The sequence below is a fragment of the Protopterus annectens genome, chromosome 3.part1, assembly GCF_019279795.1.
Source record: "Protopterus annectens isolate FY-2018-M chromosome 3.part1, PAN1.0, whole genome shotgun sequence".
In the NCBI taxonomy this organism is placed as follows: domain Eukaryota; kingdom Metazoa; phylum Chordata; order Ceratodontiformes; family Protopteridae; genus Protopterus; species Protopterus annectens.
In genome coordinates, this window is record NC_056732.1 from 1,747,032,792 (window position 1) to 1,747,059,595 (window position 26,804).

Genomic DNA, 26,804 nt, shown 5'->3' on the forward strand with positions numbered 1-26,804 from the left:
TTTTAAGAAAACCGATTTAAAATTAAGTGCAAACAGGAAATTCAGCAAACAGCTTTTGGTTGTGCTCTAAATACAGCTACTAACACAGAAATCAAGTTTAACAAGCCAGAAAATGCTCAAGCTAGGCAGCTATGCAGAAAAACTTAGCAAATAAACAGAGAAAAAATACTTAAAATCTCAAAAGTGGCTCCCTTCTTCTCTCAGCGTTTTTTCCTCTTGGAGGGTGCTTCACCAACAGCCAACAAGCCTGAAAAGACGCTCAAACCACGAGGCAACTAGGTTTTAAGAGAGGAAGATGAAGGAGTTATGGAAATGACCCCTAGTGGCCAATAAAACTACAGTTTCAAGTCAGTAACCACCTCTACGGGGGGCAGGGAAGCTGCTCAATGTTAGTCACTGCCACTAATGAACAGAGAGACCCTCCTTCAGCCCAAGCAAAAATGGCCTCACAGAAACTTTCAAACAGTTCAGGAACAGCAAGCCTGTAACTGAACTTTTCTTGAACTTAAGTTATCTTCCTGTCTGCAATAAAGACAATGTAAAACAGTTTCACATGTCTCTGTCTTGTTTACAGCAGCCTGAGCTCCTGACTACAAATTTATCTGTGTCTGTGATATGTCATGCAAGTGTAGACAAATTCCTCTGCAATTTATGTGAGAAGTTAAACTTAAAGAAAAAGTGTTTGATCTTTCCCTAATTTTGATACCAAAGTGAGGAAATTAAAGTTTTATTTTATAAAGTACAAGCAGGTTTCAGGTACCTACACAGTACTGGAATCATATTGTAGGGAGAACAGCAACCTAAGAGTTGAGTTGAACTGTAGGAGAAGGTGGAGTTTTCCTTTAATGAAAAGAAGGAAGACAAGGGGGCCTATTACCGAACCTTGGTGCACATTGGAGTTGTGACTACCATTTTCAGGTAGTGGTTTTAGGGGAAGACTTGAAATGGTATATTTTTAAACCGAGTTACACTATTCTCTTCAAAGTTATGCTTTTTGAGTTTCATCAAAAATAATTCATGGTTGTCAGTCTTAATGCCCAAGTCATGTCAACAAATGCAACTACTGCAATGTGAAAATATATGCTTTTGTCAGACATTTAATGCAGTTATGGTACTAAAGGCATTGCACAAAGACATGTAACACCATGGTGGGCCATGCTAGATGCTGATGAAGCATTCCAGGGGATATGCATATGCTAATTAACCATGTGCTTTCCAACAGAACTAACTGCATAAATTAGCAAGATTGCTTCCAGCTACTCGTGATATTGAACATGGCCAAAAGGCGGTGTTCATCCTTTGTAGCAGAGATAAGTGCTCGGGAGTTAAGTGGTCAGGCAATGTTAGAGGTTTTGTGTGTTTTTGTGTGTGTGGGGGGGGGCTGCACGTGTGAGTGTGTTTCTGAGAGTGTATGTGTGTGTCTGCCTGGGTGGTCACAGTAAGTAGGGTTAGTGAGAGTGTGTGTGTGTGTGTGTGTGTGTGTGTGTGTGTGTGTGTGTGTGTGTGTGTGTGTGTGTGTGTGTGTGTGTGTGCGCGCGTGTGTGTGTGCACAAGTGTGTGTGTGTGTGTGTGTGTGTGTGTGTGTGTGTGTGTGTGTGTGTGTGTGTGTGTGTGTCTGTTTTCATGTGTGAGGATAGGGGTGGCTGTCATACTACCAGACACCCACAGACTAATGACCAAAGTCTGCAACATTGGATCAGGGGAAAAATAGGCCCCAGGGATAATTCTGAAGCCAAGAGTCAATGGAACACTAGCCACAATAGATAACTCTGAAGATGTGGGACTGGTGGAACACCACCCAGTAGGTATTTCACTTTAATTTTGTACCTTAGTAGTACTTACACATAACATGAACTGGGGGAACACTAGACATCAAGAATATTCTATATAGCTGACCTTAAAGACACTAATTTAAGAAACAAAATGTGGCTTAAGGAACCACTAGACATGAGGAATACTAAAAGTAACATGCCTTAAAGGCACAAAAAATTTTTTAACTTTTTGCCACCCCACTTCCCACAGAGGATATTATTCCTCAACACCACCACTGGACACCCGGGTTGTAATGTAAAAACAACAGGTAAGACTTGGAAAAAGGTAAACTACAAAGGGAGGATACTTTAAACCCTGTACCATTACCACAGGAAAGATCATCATTAACTTCTTGCACTAACTGATAAGTAAGGTTTTTTTTAAATAAAATAAGTATTTCATTAATTTTTCAGTGCCTGCAACAGTTCATGAGCTATGCAAGAGCGGGACAGGGAACATAAAACATACCTCTCAAATTGTTACCATAAGAAATCTAGACAAAGACAAAATTAATGGCGGGACAAAGACACAAGAGTCAGGGAGGATTTTAATTATTCTTTTTATAAACTTAGAAAATCACTAGTTTAATGTACGACTATGGATTTAATGAAGGATATGAAGTGTGTATCGCTAATATCTGACTTTAATGACTGATTGTAATCATCAAAGATTTACCAGGCAGGAAAAAGAAGATATCAGGGGCATTTTGACATCACAGAGACATGTATGGGGTATGTAATCATTAAAGATTTACCAGAGCAGGAAAAAGAACATATCAGGGGCATTTTGACATCACAGAGGCATGTATAGAGTATGTGGTGTGTGTTATTTCATAGGTCCATAGGTGTTTACTAAGCTAATGACCACAAGGACAGTTTTAAGCCTAGCCATGCATCCCAAATCTCTGACAAGTTCTGATACCCTTGATAAGTGTAAGCATGGGCCTGGGAGATGAACCATTGTCAGGTTACCTGTTTGTATTAGAGACATAGGTGCCAAACCAGGGATACATTCCTGGTTTCCCATCCAATTGTCCAAGTTGCACTTGAATTGGGTTAGGGAGTATGTGTATGTGTATATGGGGGTGGGTGAGTGGATGTGTGCGTGCATGTGTTTGTGCATTTGTGCGTGTCTGTGTGTGTGGGAGAGTGAATTGGGGTGCATGTGCTAACTGGATGCATCAGCAACCACTGCTAATTACCACAGGAAAAGGCTGATCTGCACTGTGGTAGTTAACAGCCATTCAAAGACATGCACTGAACCACATTTCTGAAACGGCCATATTACTGCAGCCATTAATGCAAGCACTGGAGTTCTTTCTGAATCACCAGGAATATTAGTGTAAATGACACTTTTTACATTGTTCATTTTCTTCACTGGAAAATGTTTAAATGTATTAATTATTACATTATGTTGAGAATAAAATGCATAAAGAGTACAGCTACACTATTAAAGCCATCCACAGCATTTCACAGACAAATGACAGGAAGGCTGAGTAACAGAACTAATCACAGGTTTTCAGATAAGCAATATATAGACGTTAGGAAAAATCTGAGGATATTTGTGACTTGATCACCAGAATAGAAATGTGGACAGTAACTCCTTTTCTTATCATAAGTACAGATTAATAGATAAGCTATAAATTCCAGAACTCATGAGAATAGTGTTACTGCACTGTAACATCATTTCTAATTGACGTCAATTCAAATGTATTATATGAAAAGGTATGAAAAAAGTATTTGAATTAGATAGCAGGACAAACTTTTTATTCTGCTGCAAATGTGGCCATGCATATGCAAGTAGATTCAGACTGTCTCAGAGAAGATGAGACATGGGCCTATTAATTGTGCAGACCTTGGAAAGTCACATATAAATGTCTGTCAATGTGGCATATTTATAGGACAAGATAAAGCTACTGTACAAATTATGAAAATATGTAGTTCCCCAGACCTAATGAGGTTACAGAAGCAGAAGAAAATATAAGGTTTGAATTTCATTTACATGATTTAACCCAAAACTGATTAGCAACTGCATTTTATACTAAGTTAATGCCTGCAATTAAAAGATCTGATATGTGCTTGTGACTCTACAACTGCAAATCTCTTTCAACGATAAAAACAATAGAATAAGCTGTATAATGGTGCTGATACTACATAATATCTCACATCACCTGCTATGACAAAGTGGAAAGACCTGTTCAATCTTATGGTATGTAAAGTTCTGACAATAATGATTATGAAAACAACTGTTTGAAAAAATAAAACATGCCAAAACATGAAGTCAAACAACTAGAAAGAAACCCTACTAACATTTCAATGTCTGAAGAAACATGTAAAATATAAAAAGACACCAAGAACTGTAGAATGTATACTTCATTCAGCTAAAGAAATTTTGAATACCTAAATTACAGCAGTTTTTCCTAAGACTGGAAAGTGCTGTTCATCATACCATTCCCTGATGCAGTGAAGAGAAATCAGATTGTAAACAGTTCAGCTTCACTAAGGATGGGCATAACATTTTGGATAAGCTGCAGCACATTGCCTGCCTCTCTACTCCCAAGACTGACAAGAATGGTTTCTCCACTGACCACTGAGGGGACTACAACAACCAAAAAGACTGTGGCTAACCCACAATCCATAGTGGCCACATGGACAACACCAGAGGGTGTAGTCTTGCTGATGCATGTTTTTCAGAACAGGATATACTGTTTTATAGCTGTAATTTAGTTGAGAGTTCTTTTACCTGTATTCCTCAGCTCTCTAGTGCTGGAGATGAAGTTACAGAAATGTGTGTTAGGATGCACACTGTGTAATAGATGAAGAAATGAGAACTCCAATTGCAGAAAAGGTCAAAGAGAACATTTTGTGATGGTTTGGTCCATGTGGCAGGAAAGCATAAAATAAATCAATGAAAAAGATTTGGGCAAGACAGGAAGAAGGCAAGAGAAAATCAAAATATCTTACTAAGAGATGGATGGGGTGGGAGGATGACATAATGGCTAAAGGTGTTTACCTTAAAGACACAAGGTACATGGTTTGATTCTCACATGAGGTAACTGGCTAGGCTTCAAATGGCCCAAAATGGCAAACCTATGGTATGTATGGGAGAAAACCTGTGACAGACAGGCATTATTGTCAAAGAAAGTAGGAGAGTCGCACTGAAATGAAATTGGCAGCAAAAAGGGACACAATACCTGGACTCCATGTAGAAAAATGGGAATGTTTTTGGTTTTGTAGTGTCATAGCTGTAAAGATTTATGGATTGCAATAGTGAAGTCTTTCCAATACGTACCCCATAAATCACCTTATTCCTTTCTTTTGGCTGCCCTATAGTTGCTTGCCTTTGTAAATTATAACTACCTCGATATGCTTACTGATACAGAGTTTTTCTTCCTTGGCCTTCACTGAAAATGGATTTGGATGGTTTGAACTTCATAAAGAAGAAAATGGGAACTGGAACTCTAAACACTGCCCATTTTTTTCAAGTAATGTTTGTTACACTCTTCTTCCATGACAGTTACATGTACTAAACGTATCATGTAACTTTTTAATAATACCACGAATAAATACTTCACTGAAGAATGGGGGAAAAAGATGAGTTGTCTGACGAACCAGCCGTACAGTCACCTTCCTGTGCCTGAGGCAAATTGCCAACCTGCTGTGGTGGCAAAGGATGTTTAGACAACTTTTTCTATTGTTGCTGGAAGAAGGACCAGTTGTTGAGCTGGTTGTTTGTTCCACCATCAAGCTGAAAATGTTGCTTCTTTCTCAGGAGGAAGCAGAAAGAAATAAGTTTAGAATGTTTAAACTAACTTTTAAACTGTCACAAACAAAATACACTGGGAAGTAAGTTAAACGGGTCTATATTAAAAGCATGAAGGTTTACTTACCCGAATACGTAAATGCTAACACGTCTTCATCGAACCACAAAAACATAGTCATCCTGAAGTGCAAAATCCAAAACATTGCATCGTCATGGTTCGCCCTTCTGCGGTACAGCTCCGTAAGTTAAGTGTGCAATAGTTACGGACCTTAGGGTTAGGGTGCGGGTTAAGGTAAGTGCATAGATGGTAATGTATGTGAGATTTACTGTAGGGTTAGAAGTAGGGTTTTGTTAAGTGTATGTGTGTGGATAATTTAGTTTGTTTGGTTATAGCTTCTTAAGGTAAGTGTGCGATAGTTACGGACCTTAGGGTTATGGTGCCAGTTAAGGTAAAGGCATACATGGTAGTATATGCAAGATTTAGTGTAGGGTTAGAAGTAGGGTTTAGTTTAGGGTTAGATGTAGGGTTTTGGTTAGTGTATGTATGTGGTTTATTTAGTTTGTTTGGGTAGGTAGTATGTAGCGGGCGGTGGGGTGGGACAACTATGATGTTTGAGTGTTTGAATTTTGCGGTTTAGGGCATTTGGTGTACTTGCGGTTCGCGTAATATGTGTCAGCGTTGACATATTCGTGTAAGTACACCTTTGTGCTTTTAATATAGACCCATTTAAACAATAAAAGTAATGTGTGGAAGTTTTTTTTTCCAAAGGGAACTTATCAGTCCAGCAATGGCACAACACAAGTTGACCATTAGTTCTCAAAATCCTGCAGAGGAGTACTCTCATCAATGGCAGCTTTGAAGGGCTTAGCACCCATATTTGATTTTAGACAGCGCAGCTCAAGCTAATGATTTGGGTGCATGGCGGGTGGGTTGACTCTTTGGAAGCTGGACAGCTCCTATATCCTATGCAGGATATAACCCATATAGCTTAGGCTACTGCAGCAATGATCATTTGAATATCTACTGTTAAGGTAAGTGTAATAATTGTCCGTCATTAGGTACTTGCATAAATTAACACTTTCCCATTCAGTTGAACTGTTTGCTATTTGATTTCTCCTCACAGCTAAAACTCCAGTTTATGGCCAATGACACCTTTTCCACACCATAAAAACTATATATATTGTGTTCAGTCCATGATGATGTAGAAAAACATCACAGATAAATATTACTCCTCAAAAGGATCTAGGTTTATTTATGCATTACAAGGCACAAAACAAAAGAAAGAGTGCCTTCAAAAACCAGGAAGGAGAGAAATGATCAATAAATATATGTTCTCATGTCCTGGAGTGGATTTTTTCTGGTTTTGTTTTTGTTTCGTTGTTTTTTTTTTTTTTTTTTTTTTTTACATTTTATGCAATGATATTATTCAAAACCATTTCAATTATTTTATTATTTTTATTGGAAGCCCTGAAGTATGATGAACAGATTACCACTCTTGCATAGCTTACAATATCTAGATAACTTGAAAACAATAGTAAAGTTTAAAAAACTGCTAAGGTGGTGCAGCGGTTAGAGTTGTCGCCTCACAGCAAAAGGTTCTCCTGTTCAATTCTCGGCTGGAGTACCTTCTGTGTGGAGCTGCATGTCCTCCCCATGGTTGAGTGACATTAAAGACATGCAGGTAGGTGAATGTGTGAATGGGAGTGTCTTCTTTGAAGGTTGGGCATCAGGCTGGCAACTTGGCACCATAAAAATCCACTGCAAATCATTAGCAGACGGGAGTTCCACTGTGGCGACCCCTATCCAGGAAAAGCCAAAAGACTTTTAGTAAAGTTTAAAAAACTGAAGCATGGAAATTCCTAATGGAACTCCCATTCTTCAGTGAAGCATTTATTCGTGGTATTATTAAAAAATTACATGATACGTTTAGTACATGTAACTGTCATGGAAGAAGAGTGTAACAAACATTACTTGAAAAAATGGGCAGTGTTTAGAGTTCCAGTTCCCATTTTCTTCTTTATGAAGTTCAAACCATCCAAATCCATTTTCAGTGAAGACCAAGGAAGAAAAACTCTGTATCAGTAAGCATATCGAGGTAGTTATAATTTACAAGGGCAAGCAACTATAGGGCAGCCAAAAGAAAGGAATAAGGTGATTTATGGGGTACGTATTGGAAAGACTTCACTATTGCAATCCATAAATCTTTACAGCTATGACACTACAAAACCAAAAACATTCCCATTTTTCTACATGGAGTCCAGGTATTGTGTCCCTTTTTGCTGCCAATTTCATTTCAGTGCGACTCTCCTACTTTCTTTGACAATAATGCCTGTCTATCACCGGTTTTCTCCCATACATACCATAGATTCATAGGTTCATAGATTAGTACTAGGCTAACTGCCACTTTGGGCCATTTGAAGCCTAGCCAGTTACCTCATGTGAGAATCAAACCATGCACCTTGTGTCTTTAAGGTAAACACCTTTAGCCATTATGTCATCCTCCCACCCCATCCATCTCTTGGTAAGATATTTTGATTTTCTCTCGCCTTCTTCCTGTCTTGCCAAAATCTTTTTCATTGATTTATTTTATGTTTCCCTGCCACATGGACCAAACCATCACAAAATGTTCTCTTTGACCTTCTCTGCAATTGGAGTTCTCATTTCTTCATCTATTACACAGTGTGCATCCTAACACACATTTCTGTATCTTCATCTCCAGCACTAGATATCTGAGGAATACAGGTAAAAGAACTCTCAACTAAATTACAGCTATAAAACAGTATATCCTGTTCCGAAAAACATGCATCAGCAAGACTACAAGCAGAGTTATACAAAGGAACATTATTCTCACCATTGTGAAGTTAACTGCTGAAGGGCATACTGGCGTACGCAGGACCCATCAGATACAAATATATGGTGCAAATGATACAGACTTAAGTAATTCTGAAAATGCACATTATCATGGAGAACAGACTGGACTTGGCAACAGAATTACATTCACCCCAATTTATAAATCATCTAGCAAGTGCTTACAAAAAAATTTATTCATGGTGCCTAAAGACTTGATTCACCATATCTTTTTTATTTTAGATACTGCAGACCAATGTGAGCTTGACATTATGAATAATTGGAGGACATGTCATATTCAGAGAATATTACATACTAAGCAGAAATGAGCAAGCCTATCCTGGCATTCAGAAAGATCCTCACCACATTATCCAGTTGTTGTGTCTTTCGGCTTTTCCTGGTTAGGGGTCGCTACAGCGGAACTCTGGTCCGCTAATGATTGGCAGTAGAATTTTTACGTGCTGGCTTGCCGGGCCTAACGCACAACCTTCAACGAAGGAACACCCATTCATGCATGTCGCCACACAGAAGACTCTCTAACTGAAAATCGAACGGGCAACGTCTAACTGTGAGGTGACAACGCTACCGCAGCACCACCACCGCAGTATAACCACATTATCCAGTTATGTATTTATATTTGTTTACTGGGGAAGTGCACTGATCAATATTGACTAATTTAAGGCTCAGACTTGGTGAAATACAAAGCATTTCAGAAACAAAAACATGCAGAAATGTAAGCAATAGCAAAGTAGTTCAGACTAATTACTTAGAAATAACTGTATGTACATTCTGATGAACAAGCACAGTGCAATGTGCAATCAAGCAGAGTGTAATGTACATGGTATCCATTAGTGTCTAAAGTGTGTCTATCTTCAGTAAATCTTAAGAGAGTAGAAGGATTTGGAAAGGAGAAAGCAGGAGCATTTGGCTTGGATGAAGAAGTGCTTTTTGAATTGCATTATGAAATTGGAGTAAATGTTGATTTCCTTTATGCAACAGTAATAAAAATGTGATTCGGATACATCTGTGGCCACAATGAGAAAAACTCTATTATTGGTTCATTAGCATATCTTTGAATAACTCTAGTTTAACACTAATCCTGTAACACCTAACAGCAGTGCTCCTGGGCCAGTCCCCCACCCCTGCCTTAACGGGCAGCCGAGTACTGTTTGCCTAGGAGGCCCATGCTTCACATTGGTAAAGGCACCCTCCCTACACACACACACACACACACACACACACACACACACACACACACACACACACACACACACACACACACAAATGCACACACGCACACATACACACACGCACACACAGACACACACGCACACGCACGCACACACACGCATTCATTCAGCTTCATTTATGTCCCTTCAAATGTGCACGCATTTGTCCGCACACATACACATGCCAACATTCCCTCACCACACGTCTTCACTGTAGTAACATTCCCCTTGTTTGCACCATGACCACAAATATAGGAGTGTGTGGATGACTGCTGTCTTTTGACAACAATTCCTTTTTTCTCCAAAAGTGGAAAATTATGCAGATGAAATTCACTCAACATCATAAACTAGGAACTGCAGATATCTCTAGGGAAGAGCACATGGCTAATTACCTTTAAGTGCTCTCTTGCATTGTCACTCTAGCATGTAGCTCAATCAGTGAGCCAACTGTAGATTTAGGGCATTCTTAGTGAATTCAGTATAGTACATTAGGGTAGAATAACCCTGAAAATATAGAGTCAGATTTGTATGCATTCAGTTTCAGAAAAAGACAGTTTATTAGAAAGGAAAGATAAGCATGAAATGTGCAGAAAATACTCAGAATGTTTCTTTCTCAAGGGAAAGATAGATGCATAATAATGTAATGCTAGATAAAGAGACACATGCAAGACCAGCCTTGAAATCCAAGGTAACCAAGGTTAAGGAGGCGTGTAAAGCATTACAGGGTTTTGGTATTATTAAGATATACATCAGATACAAATAGTGAAGTCAGTTAGTTAGTTCAGACTGACATACAGAAGAGATTAAATATTTTATTTATTTATTTATTTTCATTTTACATTTGTTGACCGGGAGAATCCGACTGGATAAATGTCCATTTTCAACGGAGGCCCGGTGAGAAAAGCTCCAGAGTTTCTAAATATGCAAAGGCATTCAAAGGCAAGTAAACACATACAGTGTTATTTCACACATGCAGAGACAAGAAGTACATCAAGAGAAAAAAATATTTTGGCTGTACATTTTAGAGGTGCATAGAGAAAAAAAATATTTTAGCTGCAAATTGTAGTAGCAGGACACGTTTCTACTTGAATTATTGAGAGTATGTATAATTCACCAATAGAGTTTCTAAGAGTATAGTAGAACTGCTAGTAGATGAGGTTTGTGTATTAAGAATATGCTATTCTATCACTATCTACCCAGCTATCTAGCAATAACCCTCCATCCACCCCCACTAAGGACCATAATAATATACCATCTTTTACTCTCTCTCCCGTACCAACCTCCATAGTCAAAAAGCTACTCTCAAAACTAAAACCTACCACTCTTGCAGCTGATGGCCTACCCACTAATTTCCTAAAACTAGCAGCTGAATCTCTAGCCTACCCTGTCTCAATTCTGATTAACCACTCCATAAAAGAAGCCTACATCCCTCAACTATGGAAAGTATCACATATTATCCCCCTACACAAAGGTGGCAACTCCTACGAGCTATCAAACTACCGCCCCATTGCTATCCTATTCCCCTGTCCAAACTCCTTGAAAAATGTATTCATACCCAAGTGATACATTTCTTAACCTCACATAATCTCCTCTCCTTAACTCAGCACGGCTTCCGCCCAAACCATAGTACAACCACTGCTCTTCTGTCTTTCACTAACCAGGTTAACCATCTCAGAAATAACAACAACTTTGTATCTGCCATATTCTTAGATCTCTCTAAGGCATTTGACATGGTCTCACATAACCTACTACTAGACACACTATCATCAATATCCTTTGCCCCCTCCACAACTGCTTGGTTCAGAAACCATCTCTCTGATAGGAAACAATCAGTCAAATGGCAAGGAGCCCTATCACCCTTACTATCATCCACCATAGGCGTTCCACAAGGCTCAATACTAGGTCCATTACTATTCACTATTTTCACCAACAGACTACACACCTCCACACTGCATGCATCACTCATACAGTACGCTGATGACTCCACCTTAATCTGCTCAGCCCCATCCCTAACCACTCTTCAAAACCTTACCCAGGAATCCTTCAACTCCGTTGAAAAATGGATTACTGATAACCAACTGATTCTTAACCCTAACAAGACAAAACTACTACTATTCAACCCAAGCAAATACAAACCCACACCCCTTTCTTTCACAATCACTTCCAAAAATGGCACCACAATTTCCCCCTCCCTCCATACAAAACTCCTTGGCATTGAAATAGGTAAAGATCTTCACTTCAATGTCCATATCTCTCAAACCATTAAGAAAATACATAAAACATTAGGAACACTGTATAAACACAAGCACTTCCTAACAGACCAAGCACGAGTCACCCTAGCCCAAACCCACCTTCTGTCTACACTAATGTATGCATTTCCAATCCTAACCCACATTAGGAAAACAGACATGAACAAACTAGAGTCATGTTACAATAAAATTGCTAAATTCGCCAATAACTCTGCTTTTCGTAGCCATCATTGCCTTGCTCTAAAAGAGCTACAGTGATTAGAACTTCCTCATTTAATTAGTTACCACCAACTAGTCCTCACCTGTAACATCCTAAAGAATCCCCACAAGACTCCTGCCCTGAACCAACTACTTAACCAATACTCAGCAAACCGTCCACTCTGCTCATCTAACAAAACCCTTTTGTGTATAACTCAAGCCAACAACACTGCAGGTAAAGCTCTTTTTGCTCATACCATAGCAAAAATGTGGAATAACCTCCCCCAGAATATTTCCTCAGCACCTTCTATCTCACTCTTCAAAAAATCACTCAAATCACTCCTCTTGCATTCCTGGCTCTGTCCTTGCATCACATAAATGCTTTCCTGCTCTCCTCAAATACTTCCTACCCTCCTCTATCTTCCGCTTACTGTCTCTATATTACAGTACTAACTTCTCCTCAGAACTGCCATACAGGGCCTTCCTCTGGTCACACTAAAACTTGCTTAGCAAAATATATTGTCAATTTATACTGGCATATGTGATGTCTCTGATGATTGTACTGTTACAATGAAGTCCTTTTGTTAGTTGGAACAAACCACTTTAATCATGTTTTTCTTGCATGTAATATCTTGTATTATAAATAATATCTTGTATTGTAAAAATTACCACTGTACATATAGTATAATAGTGGTGCTTTTCTCCCCGGGACTCCACTGTAAATGGACCTTGCTCCAGTCGGACTTTCCCGGTCAACAAATGTAAAATAAATAAAATAAAATAAAATAAAATAAATAAATAAAGAATACTAGTACATGCAGTAAATTAGTATGCAGAGGATGATGGAGAAAGTCCTGAGGGAAAAAGCAGGTGTAGAGGGTCAACCTGTGGGAAATATCCAGCATTCCAGAAAGAAAGTTAGCTTTTGGACTGCAGTAGAGGCACTCAAGCCTGAGTACAGAAATCAGGTCAAATAGCCATACTATTCAGGAGGAAAAAAAATGTTTGAGTTAATATAATTCAGGAGAATCAGAATATACCTGCAGAAACTTTGGATATATGTATCAGCATTGCTGTTGTTATCCAGCATTCCTGCATTTCTACAGACTGTTATCATTTAAAAACACTGTTAATAACGACATTATTCGGATATTGTGAGCATCTAATAAAGCCTTATTAACCAAACTACAGTGTTCGGAGAATTCATTCTGAAAAGTACAAAATACTTGGCCCATAAAGGAGAGACTGCCACCTATTAAGCACAAATTTGGGTAATTAACATATAAAGACTTTCCTTCCAAGTTGTTTCTAGTTAATTCCAGTATACTACAGTATCATCAATTCCTTCACCAACCATTTTTGTTGAGTTCTTCACTACTGGAAAACCTCACTGATAGGTTAATCTATGAAGGAGACAGACTTATAATGTGAGGAAGCCACTCATACTAAGACTTCCAGCTTGCGATAAGCCTTTCTGTATCCCAGCCCGAGTTTTATTTTATAATTCAGTGTGGAGTAAGGGTGAAAACTTGTGAACACTGCACAATTACCTGTACTGATGTATGCATTTATTTAATTTTATTTATTTATTTATTTTCATTCCCTTACAGGGAGAATCTGGCTCATGAAAATTATTTTTCAACACAGGCCTGAGGACAAAATCTATATACTATGTATATAGCAGTAAGACATCTGCGATTCAGCTATTACAACATGTAAACAGTTCAAATTTCTAAACATATCATTAAGAACAGAAATTGTAGAAAAGGCAGTCCAACACTAGAGAAAAGATAACTCAAAATGTACATGAACATAGACAATGATCTCAATTTATGGTTACAGATGTTGTATTTTACTAAACACTGACATATAGATATTCATAGGAGAGGTTTACGTTTTGTGAAATGTAGAAGTGATACTTCTGGAAGCTTGTTTTTCATTGTTAGTAGAAAATGTACTTTATGGAGTACTTCCTGGGTATTTCAAGATTTGGTAGAGTTCCAATTTGTAATGATGTTAGGGGAGGGTAAAAACTTTAGAGCTATTGAAACTAAAATAGTGAGACAGATGGATCAAAACATGGAATTACTAGTGGATAAGGAAGGAATATTCCCCAGGGCACAGCAACCTACTTAATCAGTTCCAGCCAAAGGAAGGAAGATTCAGGATCTATTGACTTTCCCTAAAAATATTACAAAGCATAGAGTATAGAATACTAGATGAACTAAAGAGGAGTCCCTCACTGATAGAGAGCATTGCAAAGAGATGAAGAAAGGAAGTCTGGAAAAATGCACTTTTTTGTTTTTTTATCACCAGGATCTTCCTCATGGGTTCCCTTCTTTCTGCTCTTCCCTTTGGTTAATTTTTTCCCTGTTAGAGGCAAGAATTGGGTAATATAGACTGGTTAACAGAGCCTGTGACCTGTCATATCTCCACTCCTCTGGCAGCTTGTGAGCCCTGCTAAAACTGCCTCAGGGAGTTCATGCTCACTTCCCACACATGCTCAACCTATCAGCGAAGTAGCGCAGTGCTTGCAGCATAGGCATAATAGTCTCTTCATACTTTAGTGATACACTTGCATTTCTGCAGGTTCATAGGTTCATAGGTTCATACTAGGCTATCTGCCCGAGGGCATTTACAAGCCTAGCCCATAGTTTTTTGGCTTACGCCACCCCTTTAGTATGGGGAACTATACCCATTATTTTGCTGTGCCTCTGTCGAGCAGTGACACTGAGGTAATCCCTGGGGTATATCTGCGATCTCCCATCCATTGGTCAAGATTTCTCTTGAACAAGGCCAGCGAGGTGCTCTGCCTCACATATACTGGGATTTTGTTCCACAGCATAGGGAGTCTTTGGGTGATGAATCTATCCCTCCAGCACGTCCTATTAATAGCCGTGTCGAGGTTTAAGTCTCCCGCCCTTGTGGCTCTGACGGATCTAGATTTTTTGAGGTGAAGCATATTCATCAAATCTGCGTTTGACATGGCCTTGTATGTTAGGCAAAGGTCACCTCTGAGCAAGCGGTAAGCGACTGAATAGAGCTGGAGTTCTTTCAGTCAGGCAGCATAGGACAGATGTTTGAGACAATTTATCCTTTTGGTGAGGAACTTTTGTGGCCTCTCCAGCTGCTGCAAGTGTCGGGTCAGATACATTCCGAATGGGGCATTGTACTCAATCATTGGTCTGATGAGTGATGAGTATAGAGAGACTATGACCTCCCTTGATCTAGATGAGAATCCCTTCATGATAAGGTGGGCAATGTAGAAGGTCTTCCTAACTACTTTAGCTACATGGGTGTCGAATGACAGACTACTATCAACCTGGGTCCCCAGGTCCCTGATAACTTCTTCTGTGCTCAGTGGATTGCCACCTATTTGGTAGCTAGGGGTAACCTTGTTTTTCCCGAAGTGTATGACTATGCATTTTTTGGCATTTAACTTTAGGCCATGGCTCTGGCACCAGTTATCCATTTCTGTGAGACCCTTCTGAAGGATATCTGTGTCAGATGTGTTTTCTACTATGGCCCAGTTTGCAGTCATCTGCAAACTTTGTCAGCCATAACCCTCCTGTGTTTTCTTGTACTTAGGAAAAGTAGATGCCAAACAAGAGTGGGCCCAGGACTGAGCCCTGTGGTACACCACTTGTGACAGGCTTTGAGTCTGACATGGCGCCAGCAACTCTGACCCTGTGGGTTCTGTCACTCAGCCAGTTTGCAACCCATCTTGTGATGTATGGGTTAACATTTAAGCTGATGAGTTTTTCAATGATACCCGAGTGGGGTATTGTATCAAGGCCTTCGCCAGATCGAGGTAGGCTGTATGGACTGCCTTTCCCTCATCAATGGCTTTGGTGACTGTTTTGAAAAAGTCAACCAAGTTTAGAAGGCATGATCTGCCTTTGACAAAGCCAAACTGGGATGGATCCAAAGTCTGCAAATTCCCTATGTCTTTATTTATGAGGTCCATTATGATCCTCTCCATGGCTTTGCAGATAAGGCTTGTCAAGCTAATGGGCCGGTAATTTCCAGGGTCGGTGGAGGCACCGCCTTTGTGAAGTGGGACCACAGTTGCAGTGTGCCACTCCCTGGGTACGTATCCAGAGGTAAGACTATGATTAAACAGCTGTCCTAGCTGTGGGTTTAATTCCTCGTTGAGTTCGTGGAGAACACAGCCTGGGACACCATCAGGTCCCATGGATGCTGTGTTTTTTGCTTTGGAGAGAGCAGTTCTCACTTGGGCATTGGAGATGTTTGGGGGGCTGCAATCGCTTGGTATAGATATCTCTCCTTTTGGGGGTGAGGGGGGGGAGAAGTTTGCACTGAACCTGTCAGCCAGTATGTTGGCAATGTCTGTAGGATCAGTAATCTTCACATCATTTTGAACTAGTTCTGAACATATCTGGGAGTTTCCTCCCAGGTTTCTAACATAGCTAAAGAAGGCCTTATGATTGTCTTTAGCTATTTTTCTCTCAAAATTTGCTTTGGATGATTTTATGAGAGCTCTTAGTTTTTTACTTATAGTGATCAAGGGTGTCTTACCTTTTAAGGATTTTGCTCTATCTTGTAGTAGCTTCCTCCTTTTGTTGTAGAGTTTGTTTATGGCTGGGGTCCACCAGACTGGACGCTTGCCTTTGGTACAAAGAGTCTTTGTTTTGCTTGGGATTGCCTTATCCATGCAGTCCTGCAGGTGCTGGTAGAAGGCATTTGTAAGTGATTCAGCGGCTTGAGTACTGTTTTCCGCCGGCTCGGGGGCCTTAAAGGAGACCACACTAGTCTTTAGAAGTGTGAAGTCGGCTTTGAGAAGTTCTTTACTGTGGTCTTTTTATTCCAGGTGGGGGTGGGTTGAGGCCCTCCAGCGAGATGAGTTTGTGATCTGATCTCACCAGTGAGGGGTATACTTCGGTGTTGAACATTGTGCTCCCATGTTCGTGATGATGAGATCAAGTATGTTTTCTCCTCTTGTGGGGATGGTGACTAGTTGTTCCATGGCATTTGAGTTTATGAATTCCAGGAACTTTTGGGCTAGGGTGTTTGGGCTTGAGTAGTGTTCCCAGTCTATATTAGGGTAATTGAAGTCACCTAGTATGATGGAGTTTGGTGATACATTTATCCCCTCTAGTGTTTTCAGGAAGGCCATGTGAGGTTCCTGAGTTTGTGAGGGTGGCCTGTAACATGCTACAATTTGCAGAGCAGTCTTGCCTATGGTTAATTGCACCTGGATGGTCTCCGATGCATCGTGCGTTGCCACCAGTCTTGAGGTGTGGGTGTCCTTGATGAATATGGATAGCCCCCCTCCTTTCTTGGTATTGTCCGGATTTTGGGGCGGGAACGCATGATATGAGGTAAAACCTGATAGTGCTGGGGTGCTCTCAGGAGCCTTGAACCAGGTTTCTGTCACAGCACAGACATCGATGTTCTCCATACTGAGAAGGGCCTCGAGTGCGTGCATTTTGAGATTTAGACTTCTGGCATTGAGCAGCATTACCCTTAGTTTTTTTCCATTTTTGTGTTCTAGGGTGTTAGGTTTAGAATTTGAGTTTTGCCTAACAAAGGCACTATGGGGTGGCAAGAGCCTTTGCCAATATCCGGAATCCCAGGGTGACAGGTGCAAGCCGTCCCTTGCGAGCAGCGTGGCTTGTCCAGCATGTCATCCCAGGCAGACAGACATTGGATCCCCTTTGAATGACACCAGAGTTTAAGCCAATTGTTAAAGCTGATCATCTTATCTCTGTATTGTGGCATCATTCTTGGTGAAGGTAGGATACTGCTCAAGGTCAGGGTCATACCTGCCTGGGCTACATAATCAGAGAGCTCCTCAATGTCTCTTTTCATGTAGTCCAAGGAGGTACGTCTCAGGTCGTTTACACCAGCGTGGACAATGACTGAGTCGTATTTGTACCTGCTGTTGAGAGACCTGAGTGCTTGCGTTATGTGGCGGATTCTAGTGCCCGACAGGCAGCTTACTGTGACCTTCTCCTTACTCATTCTGGTGAGCGGGATGTCAGTGTGTCTGACTATGGAGTCTCCAATGACTAGTGTGTCTGGCATTGTGTTTGGCCTTAAGGGCTGTGACTGTTTGACACTCTGACTGTGAGGTCTATGTGTTGCAGGTGTTGTGTTCTGAGGTGGTGGTTGTTTGGGTGTCTGCTTTGGTGGCCTCTGCTGTTTTGGTAGATTTTTGATCAGAGCCTCCGAGTATGAAAGGTTTGCATAGAATTTTAATATTTTTTTTCCCTCCATACTCTGTTTTTCAATGTTTAAAATTGCTAATGTAATTTCCAATATTAATCTTTATTTTGTATAAATGTTTTTCTGGAGCTTTTCTCCTCGGGCCTCTACTGAAAATGGACATGTATCCAGTTAGACTAGCCCGGTCAACAAATGTAAAATAAAATAAATAAAATAAAATAAATGTCTTTGTGTGTTTATGTGTATGATTTGAGGTTGTGATGGTACTATGTGAGACTGGGTCTATAGTGTGTGTGGTAACCTTTTCCTCCTGACTGGTCTTGCCAGTCCTATGTTGAGAGAGCTCAGCCTCCAGTTTGGCCGTATAGTTGCATCTCTCGCATGTATTTGTGTTTTGTGGGAGGAGGAGAGGGTTGTCTGTGTACATGAGGCAATTGTAACACTGCCTCAATATTCCCAGGTTCACCAGCTGAGCAGGAGAGGACACTAGCAACTGATCCCTCGACATGCTAGAAGGACTAGACAATAAAACTTTAAAAGAGATTCCGGGGGACGTGGGTGACCGAGAAATGGGGGTTTGCCTTTTTGGGGTGCTATCTATAAGAGTGCCGTATCAAGGTAATAAGTACTGTAGGAGCAAGTGCTAGGTTTAACAGATAGAGAATAGTCTACTTAGAGTCAAATAGAGATGATCTTTTTAGTTATAGGATACGCTGATTAGATCAGTAGTATAGTTCGAGGAAGGTAGTTTCAAGGGAAAATTTGAAGAAGGTGTCATTAATGCAGTGACCAAACTGCTCCCATCCCTCCAGGATAGGTGAACCAGCTTTGGCTGCTCACTTCCGTCACCCCCCAATTGTTCTCTCAAGTACCCATGCCACTAGTAGAACATGGATCATCTGGGTGAAATTAGGGTGGAAAATGCACATTTTCATCAGCATTCTAAACTGTCTGTCAAGCTAAATCAATCTCCACCCTCCAAAAAATAAAATAAAATAATGAGAATTCTAAGCTGCAGGTGGGTGATGAGAAGAAGAAACTTCATAATTAAAAAGAAATCTCTAATGTAGTAAAAGGTGAGGTGTCCGAAAATGATAGGGCATCATACTTCTCAGTTGTCCACATTCTTGCATAATGTCCAGATGTTTAACTCAAAATTTTAGTCTGTTTCAGACAATACTGTAGTTTTCTGGAGAACTGATGTCAGTAAGTAATGGCAAACATCTGAATTTCACATGTCATATCCTTCAGAAAATTCATGGTAGTGCAACGCCTGTTAATGTATCACCTTTCTAAGTTTGTGCATGTGATATTTAAAAAGTGTCCCTAATTATGGACCTTTGCCACCCCATTATTTGTTGCTTTCTCCTGATTTCCTCTTCTAAGAGCTTGAAAGGTATGTAAGGCAGTATGGACATATATATATATATATATATATATATATATAGATATATATATATATATATATATATATATATATATATATATATATATATATATATATATATACACACACACACACACACACACACACACACACACACACACATATATATATATATATATATATATATATATATATATATATATATATATATACATATATATATATATATATATGGGCCTATGTTAAAACATCGAAAGTGCAGTTCATTGGACTGCACTTTCACAAACCCACTTTAGTGAAAGTGCATAACATCGAACATGCGCTTTCGCTAAAGTAAACAAAAAAAAAGTAAAAAATACACACAAAAAAAATGTAAACACTACTATGCAGGGGAGCTTGCTTTAATATTCTAACTCCGAGATTGCACTACAGTGGGGAAAAGGGAATATTCCCTTATCCCCACTGTACTGTGATCTCCACAAAAGATTTGTTAGTTGTACATCAACAGAATATGTTGATGTACAACTAACAAAACATGCAAACTGCATGTTTTCTCATGTTTTACTTTGTTTTAGCGAAAGTGCATATTCGATGTTATGCACTTTCGCTAAAGTCAGTTTGTCAAAGTGCAGTTCGATTAACTGTACTTTCGACATTCTGACAAGGACCCATATAATATGTGTATATGATATGTGTCCCTTCCCATTGCTGATCTTGCTGCAGATGTTTCCACAGGATCAGATTGTGGAGCATAGCACATACTGTAAATATTTGTGTACATATGGGTGGAGTATACTGCAAGGCTCCATTGGATATATCTAGGCACCAGAACTGTGACTTCAGAAGCCCAAACACATGCTCTGTGATATCCCTAGTTTGGGCATATGCCTCATTATCGCATCCTTTTATGGGTATGTGTGCATTTCTGATGGGTGTCATCATCCACAGTTCCAGGGCATAGCCAGCATCCCCCAGTAAATGGCCCTGTGGAATGTCCCACTAGTAGACATCTGGTACAGCTGTGATGTGTGCCAGATATGGGAGCTGTGATAATTACCAGGGGTGCCAGCATGCACATTCAAGATAATCTACTGGGCATTAAATATGACTTAGCAGTTGATGGATTGGTATCCCTTGCGGTTAATATAGATTCTACCCTGCTCACCAGGTAGTGCTTTGATGTCTACATGAGTACACTCTATGGCACTGTATACTTCAGGGTACTGTGCTACATGGTAGAACCATTTCATATTGCTGGCCCTCTCCTCAGGGGAAAGGGAAAGTGATATGTGCTCACTGGCATGTAGGAGCATAGAACCCAAAAACCAGTGAAGTAGCCTGGATGCTGTTGCCTGTGACACCCCAATCATGTCCCCAGTTGGTCATACCTTAGCTTCCACTGGGATGGGTTCCCCTCTGTTGGCTCTGGCTTTGAGTAGAGGGCAGCAGAGCTCACAGAGTTCTTGTAATATATTCCTGTCCACCCTGTAGCACTCTACAATCTCCAGCTCATGTAGCACCTGGCAGGTAACCCTGGGCCTGAACACTCTTCTCCTTCTCAGCCTGCACCCACTATCAGGAGCACCAGCAGCATTGGCTTCAGCCTCTAGCACATGCAGATGTAGAATAGCTGCAGCAACCTCTAGTATTATCTCAGTTAAAATTTCCAAGTCTCTTCTCCAATGGTCTTGAAATATCTAGGGAAAATCAGAATGTAGGCTCTATGCATACTTTATACATTTCTTGAGTAGATACACCATGTGGGATTGGCTAATTAAGATGGAATTCAACTGCTTAGGATATAATTAACATGACTTAAAGGTCCTCCTTCAGTGCACAGTAGTGGTCTGTCACACTGGCATGCAGCAGAGCCCAGCTGTGCCTAATTAAGGTAAACCATGTGAAAGTTTTATATTTTCATCCCTGTTGTCAAGAAACATATAGAAAATGCTAATTACATTTAATTTCTATAAGCTGCAATGTCAGAACAGTATGAGAAAAGTTGCCATACTCTGTATTTGAACCCAGGACAGTCTGCACTCCAGTTCAATACCTAACACCTGTCACCAAAGGAGGCAGTTATGCAAAGTGTCATAACTGTGGGATATTAGCAGAGCACAGCCTTGCTTACTGGGTTTCCATGATGCCCAGCAGGGCTCAGCAATACTGACTGAATGCATCTGGTTTCTATAGTTGGATGTCTAGCTCATGTCTGATACACGAGTGGTCTGGTCACACAAACAAGGTATGCATCACAAATCTCTTTGTGCCAAGTGGTACACTCTACAAACACATGCAATACACCCACAAAAAAGAATGAAAGTACCTGACACATCCCCTGATATCAGGGTCTATATTAGATAATCAAACTTTCAAAACGTTAGAGTGTCATATGTTCAACACCATATGATCGAATTTTTGAAAGTTCAAACGTTTTAATGGAGATCTTCGTATATTGTGGAATGGGAAGATTTCCCTTTTCTACACTGCAGTGCCATCTCGGATTTGGTATATTTAAAGAGATGGGGGTGTGGGGAACACAGCCCCCATTTGGGGGGGGGGTTGTATGGGGGCTTGCCCCCCCCTGCTTAAAACATTCAGGTAAGTTATTTGTGTAGTTTTTATTTTTATTAGATTTTCTAACTTTTAAAAATTCGATCATATGGTGTCGACCATATAACAGTCGAACTTTTGAAAGTTTGATTTTCTAATATAGACCCTGATATCATCAATATCCATGGGAAACATAAACACCATGTAGGAGCTTACATGAAGTGAACATCCCTACACAGTTCCTGCTTTTTGTGATTCAATAAATCCACTGATTTTGCACTGATTTACATATTAACCATGCTGATAGCCTGAAATGTACATGGTTAGTAGCCACGTAATCTGGGCAAAATCACAGGAGTATGATTTTAAAGACACAAGGCAGGGTATTACTCTACCTATTGTGACACTACATTATATTCCCCTTTTCAATAATGTTTCTGTTATTTATATTTGGAACATTTTGTGGCAAGTGGCACACTGCGCAAACTTGAGGTAAGGAATATTGTAAATGTATACCAATTTAACACAACCCCCTGATGCTTTTGGACACCCACAGCAAATACATCACCTATTATATGCGTTGTTACCTATTTATGGGCATTCGGTCCATGTTTCCAGACTTTTACATGCCCTTGCTTCCATGTAGACTCCTGTACACTGCCAACATTGACACAGAGTCTGCACAGTTGTGTTTAAGGTTGTTGGATCTCTCCACCATGTTTTTTTGCTTCATTAGCATACATTTCAGCCACTTACACTAAAATTTGCATTCCAAGAAAGTTTCCAGTATTGCTCATGAGTGCGAGTGATTGTGTGCCACTACACAGAGCTTACTGGATCTAAAACTTGCTGTGCCTGTGTTTGCATTGCTCTGTGATGTGCACACAGAAAAAATTACCATGTAAGCTTTATTGAATTTGCACTATTAAGTTTTCTTTATCTGGTAAATAAACTTAACATTTTAATTTTGACCACTAGGTGTCATTTGAGCATTTATGGTCTGTTTGGATTGAAGTCTCTTAACTTTATGATTTAATTATAACTGGGCGATTCTTTAACGTGTTTTAACTGGTAAACTCTCTCTTTTTTACACTTACAATATAGGTATCTTGAAGCATAATTACCATAAACTGTATTAACTTGTGTCTATAATGTTTCAGATTTGTTACTAATAATCCAGTCTATTTACCTTTCTAATTTCTGCGTGCTGTAATAAATGTTTGCCTTTTAAAAGTGTGTCTTAAATATCCTGTACATATTTATGTGCTGTTAATAGTAGAATGACTTTTACTAAAATCTATGCTTTCTGTATTTCAGATACAATAATTATTATGCAAGGTACACTGTATTTTGCAAATTAATTAATAAATTAAGCCTGGCTTGTTCTGCTTTCAGTATATTACATAGCTAATACTACTTATTCTTTAGATAACTTATCTTAATAAGCTTGTTACAAATTATTTTGCCACTTTACCATTAAAATTAAAAAAATGAATAATGTGAAGCATGCTGTAGTAATGCTGTTAGAAATGTATGATGTAATAAGCCTGTTAGAAATAATTCTGTCACTTTACCCTTAAAACTAATGACTGAATAATGTGAAGTATATTCTGAAATCTGACTGAAATGTACTGTACTGACTATATATAGTTGAATATGAATGTCATATTCTAAAAATTGACTGAAATTAAGATTAAAGTGATACATATTTATACACATCTAAAATAGCTGTCTATAAATGCTATATTCTGAAAACTAACTAAACGAATACTAATGGAATACCTTTTCTGCCAGTGTTACCTGAACACAGATGAAAAAATAAACTGAAATCTGGTAATGTTTTATTCTGGAGGCTAAACTATTAGTAAAGGAATACATTTTTTCTGTCAGTATTATCTGAACATAGATAAAAGCATAAACTGAAAACCAGTACTGTTGCTTTAACTCTAATCTGCATAAATATGTATCTGTTATATATACATTTTAACTTTAAAGAATTTAGATAACCGAAATAAATTTAAACAAACATTGAAGAAATGCACATTTTAACTTTAAAGAATACTTTTGTTTAGATAATCGAAACACATTTAAGCAAACATTGAAAAAATGCATATTTGCTGTATAAAATATTTGTGTTGTGCACCACAGCTCTTTAACTTTAGGCCTTACTTTGCATTATCCCGGTCACTGCTGGGGTATTAGAAGAACCTCCGTAAAGTCTTTAGCATGCTGAATACACTTAGACCTTCCAAACCTCCCCGTTCCCACTTCTTGTACATAGCAGCATGATTGATGTAATATTTTTCTTGGCTGTATTTAAAGTCAAACTGAAAATCAACATGGAGCAATATCTGTAAAGCACAAAAAGCAGTAGCAGGTCAATTAAAATAACATTTGCATCTTTAACAATTATAAACTGGTAGCATTGCTTGTTGCCCTGACTCTATTTACATTTTCTGCATTTAATAAACATATGTTGCTAATAAACTCGTGTAAGTCTGTAAGCAAACTGATAATGAAATATAGTGAAGTAAACCAAAGTTACTAATAAATGCATTCTTGCAATTCTGTAAATGAACTGATAATGTATTACAGTGAAATGGAAAGGCTGCAACTTCATTAGTAAATCAAACTGAAATCTCATTGGCACTGTTTTCTCTGTCATAACCTCAAATGAAACTAAAATAGTAATCTGACACTGTATTAATATTTTAACATTGTTTTGCATTTCTGCACCTCTATAAATGTAATCATAACTGTTGAACTTTCTATGTTTACTCTGTGACTCTCAGGTCATAAAATAGCCATTTATTTAGCTAACATCATTTAATTATTTCATTACTACTGAATGCTGCAAGGATTTATCATTACTGTCTACAGTTTTCTTAGATAAATAGTAAGAGCTGTAACTGCATAAAATTGTCACTTAGAATATTAAACTGATCTTTACCATATTGTTTTATGGCATACAGCACTATCTTTAATTCAGCTAGCTGAGCTGGCCTGTAATCTGATAACTCAGTTATCTAAGTCAGTGACTCTGGTGTACTTGGTAAAATGCAATTTCTGCAAGAAATGTATACAGTTTTCAACTGTTTACATATTTATTACTAGAGTTGAACTGATCTGATTCTGGAACTTTACTTGTCTGTCCTTTATATAGGTATGTGACCTTATAGTATACATATTTAATACTAGAGTTGACCCTGTGGTTTAATGACACATAATATTTATGATGCACTCTTTTCTTGCATGGGATATGAACTTTTGACTGCACTGTCACTTCTAAAATGTAGCATTGACTTTAAATTTTACATTCTGTAAACTAGCAAAACATCATATAATATCTGTGAATGTTTTCTTGTCTTTGTCTATATCAAAATATTATTTATGCTTTATAACACAACACTTTACTACCATAACTCAAAGGTCTTAAGAATGTCTGCTAAACAAAACAATAACACAAAAAAATAATTTGCCAGATCTGTAATTGTAAACCCTTTATTCAGTGAATTAACTTGACTGTTATTTCTGGTATACCCTACACAATGTGTGTTTCTAGAATGGTAAATGTGTGCCGTTATTTTATTCCTTACTGAACACTCACAATATGCCTTTCTGAGAAAAAGATGAAAATTTGGTAATTCGACTCCCTGCACTTTAGCTGTGTCAGCTGAACTGGAGTTTATTTTACCTTTAACCCATAAATCTGAGTGTTCTTGCTGTATTCAATTCTTCAAATTATATACATTTGCACAATCTGCTGCAAACAAATTTTATACATGCCATCTGTGTGCACTACTGTTCATTTTGCTGCATTTTTATTTTCCATAAAATCTTGTTACTGAAGTCTAAAACAGCATGTAACTCTGAAGACATCTCCATACCTAGCATACAGTTATTACACTTAGAACTATTAACTGCTGTAATCTTTTTCCCTTTAAATCCTGACAAAACTGCACTCAGGTCTTCTATTAGAGGTCTATATGTAACTGAAATTTATGTCTTTATTAATCAGTATATTAGTATTATTATAGAGTTTCTTTTATGTAAAAAATGAAATATTGTTATTTTTTCAATCTTAAACATTGACAGATAAATAATTTAGTTTGGTGCTGGACTGCCACACCCTTTATAGATAATCAGAAAATCATTTTTATAGATCTAGCAACAACACTGACTTGAGCTATGGAATGCATTTCTTCTTTATTTTGCCTAAAGCCTCTATGTAATTTATGCTGGTGTTTACTTTATTAAACTGATCAAAATCTGCACTCTGATGCCTCTTCTCCCCCTTAAAGTGCAATATCTGAACTGGCTTCTGAAAATAAGAAACTAGAATTTATTACATTGCGACATAACTCTGTATTTTGAATTATATGTGCTGTATCATTTACACTGACTTTTGAATACTGTAAACAAGAATTTGTGTTATACAAATCTGAAACGATACTGATGGAAGCTGTCTCATTCTGTGAATCATGAACAGTGTGCCTGTGGAAGTGTGCTTCTGTCATTTAACCCTTTTGCATCTGGAAAAATTTAACATTCCTGAGTTAATAATTTGAACTAACATT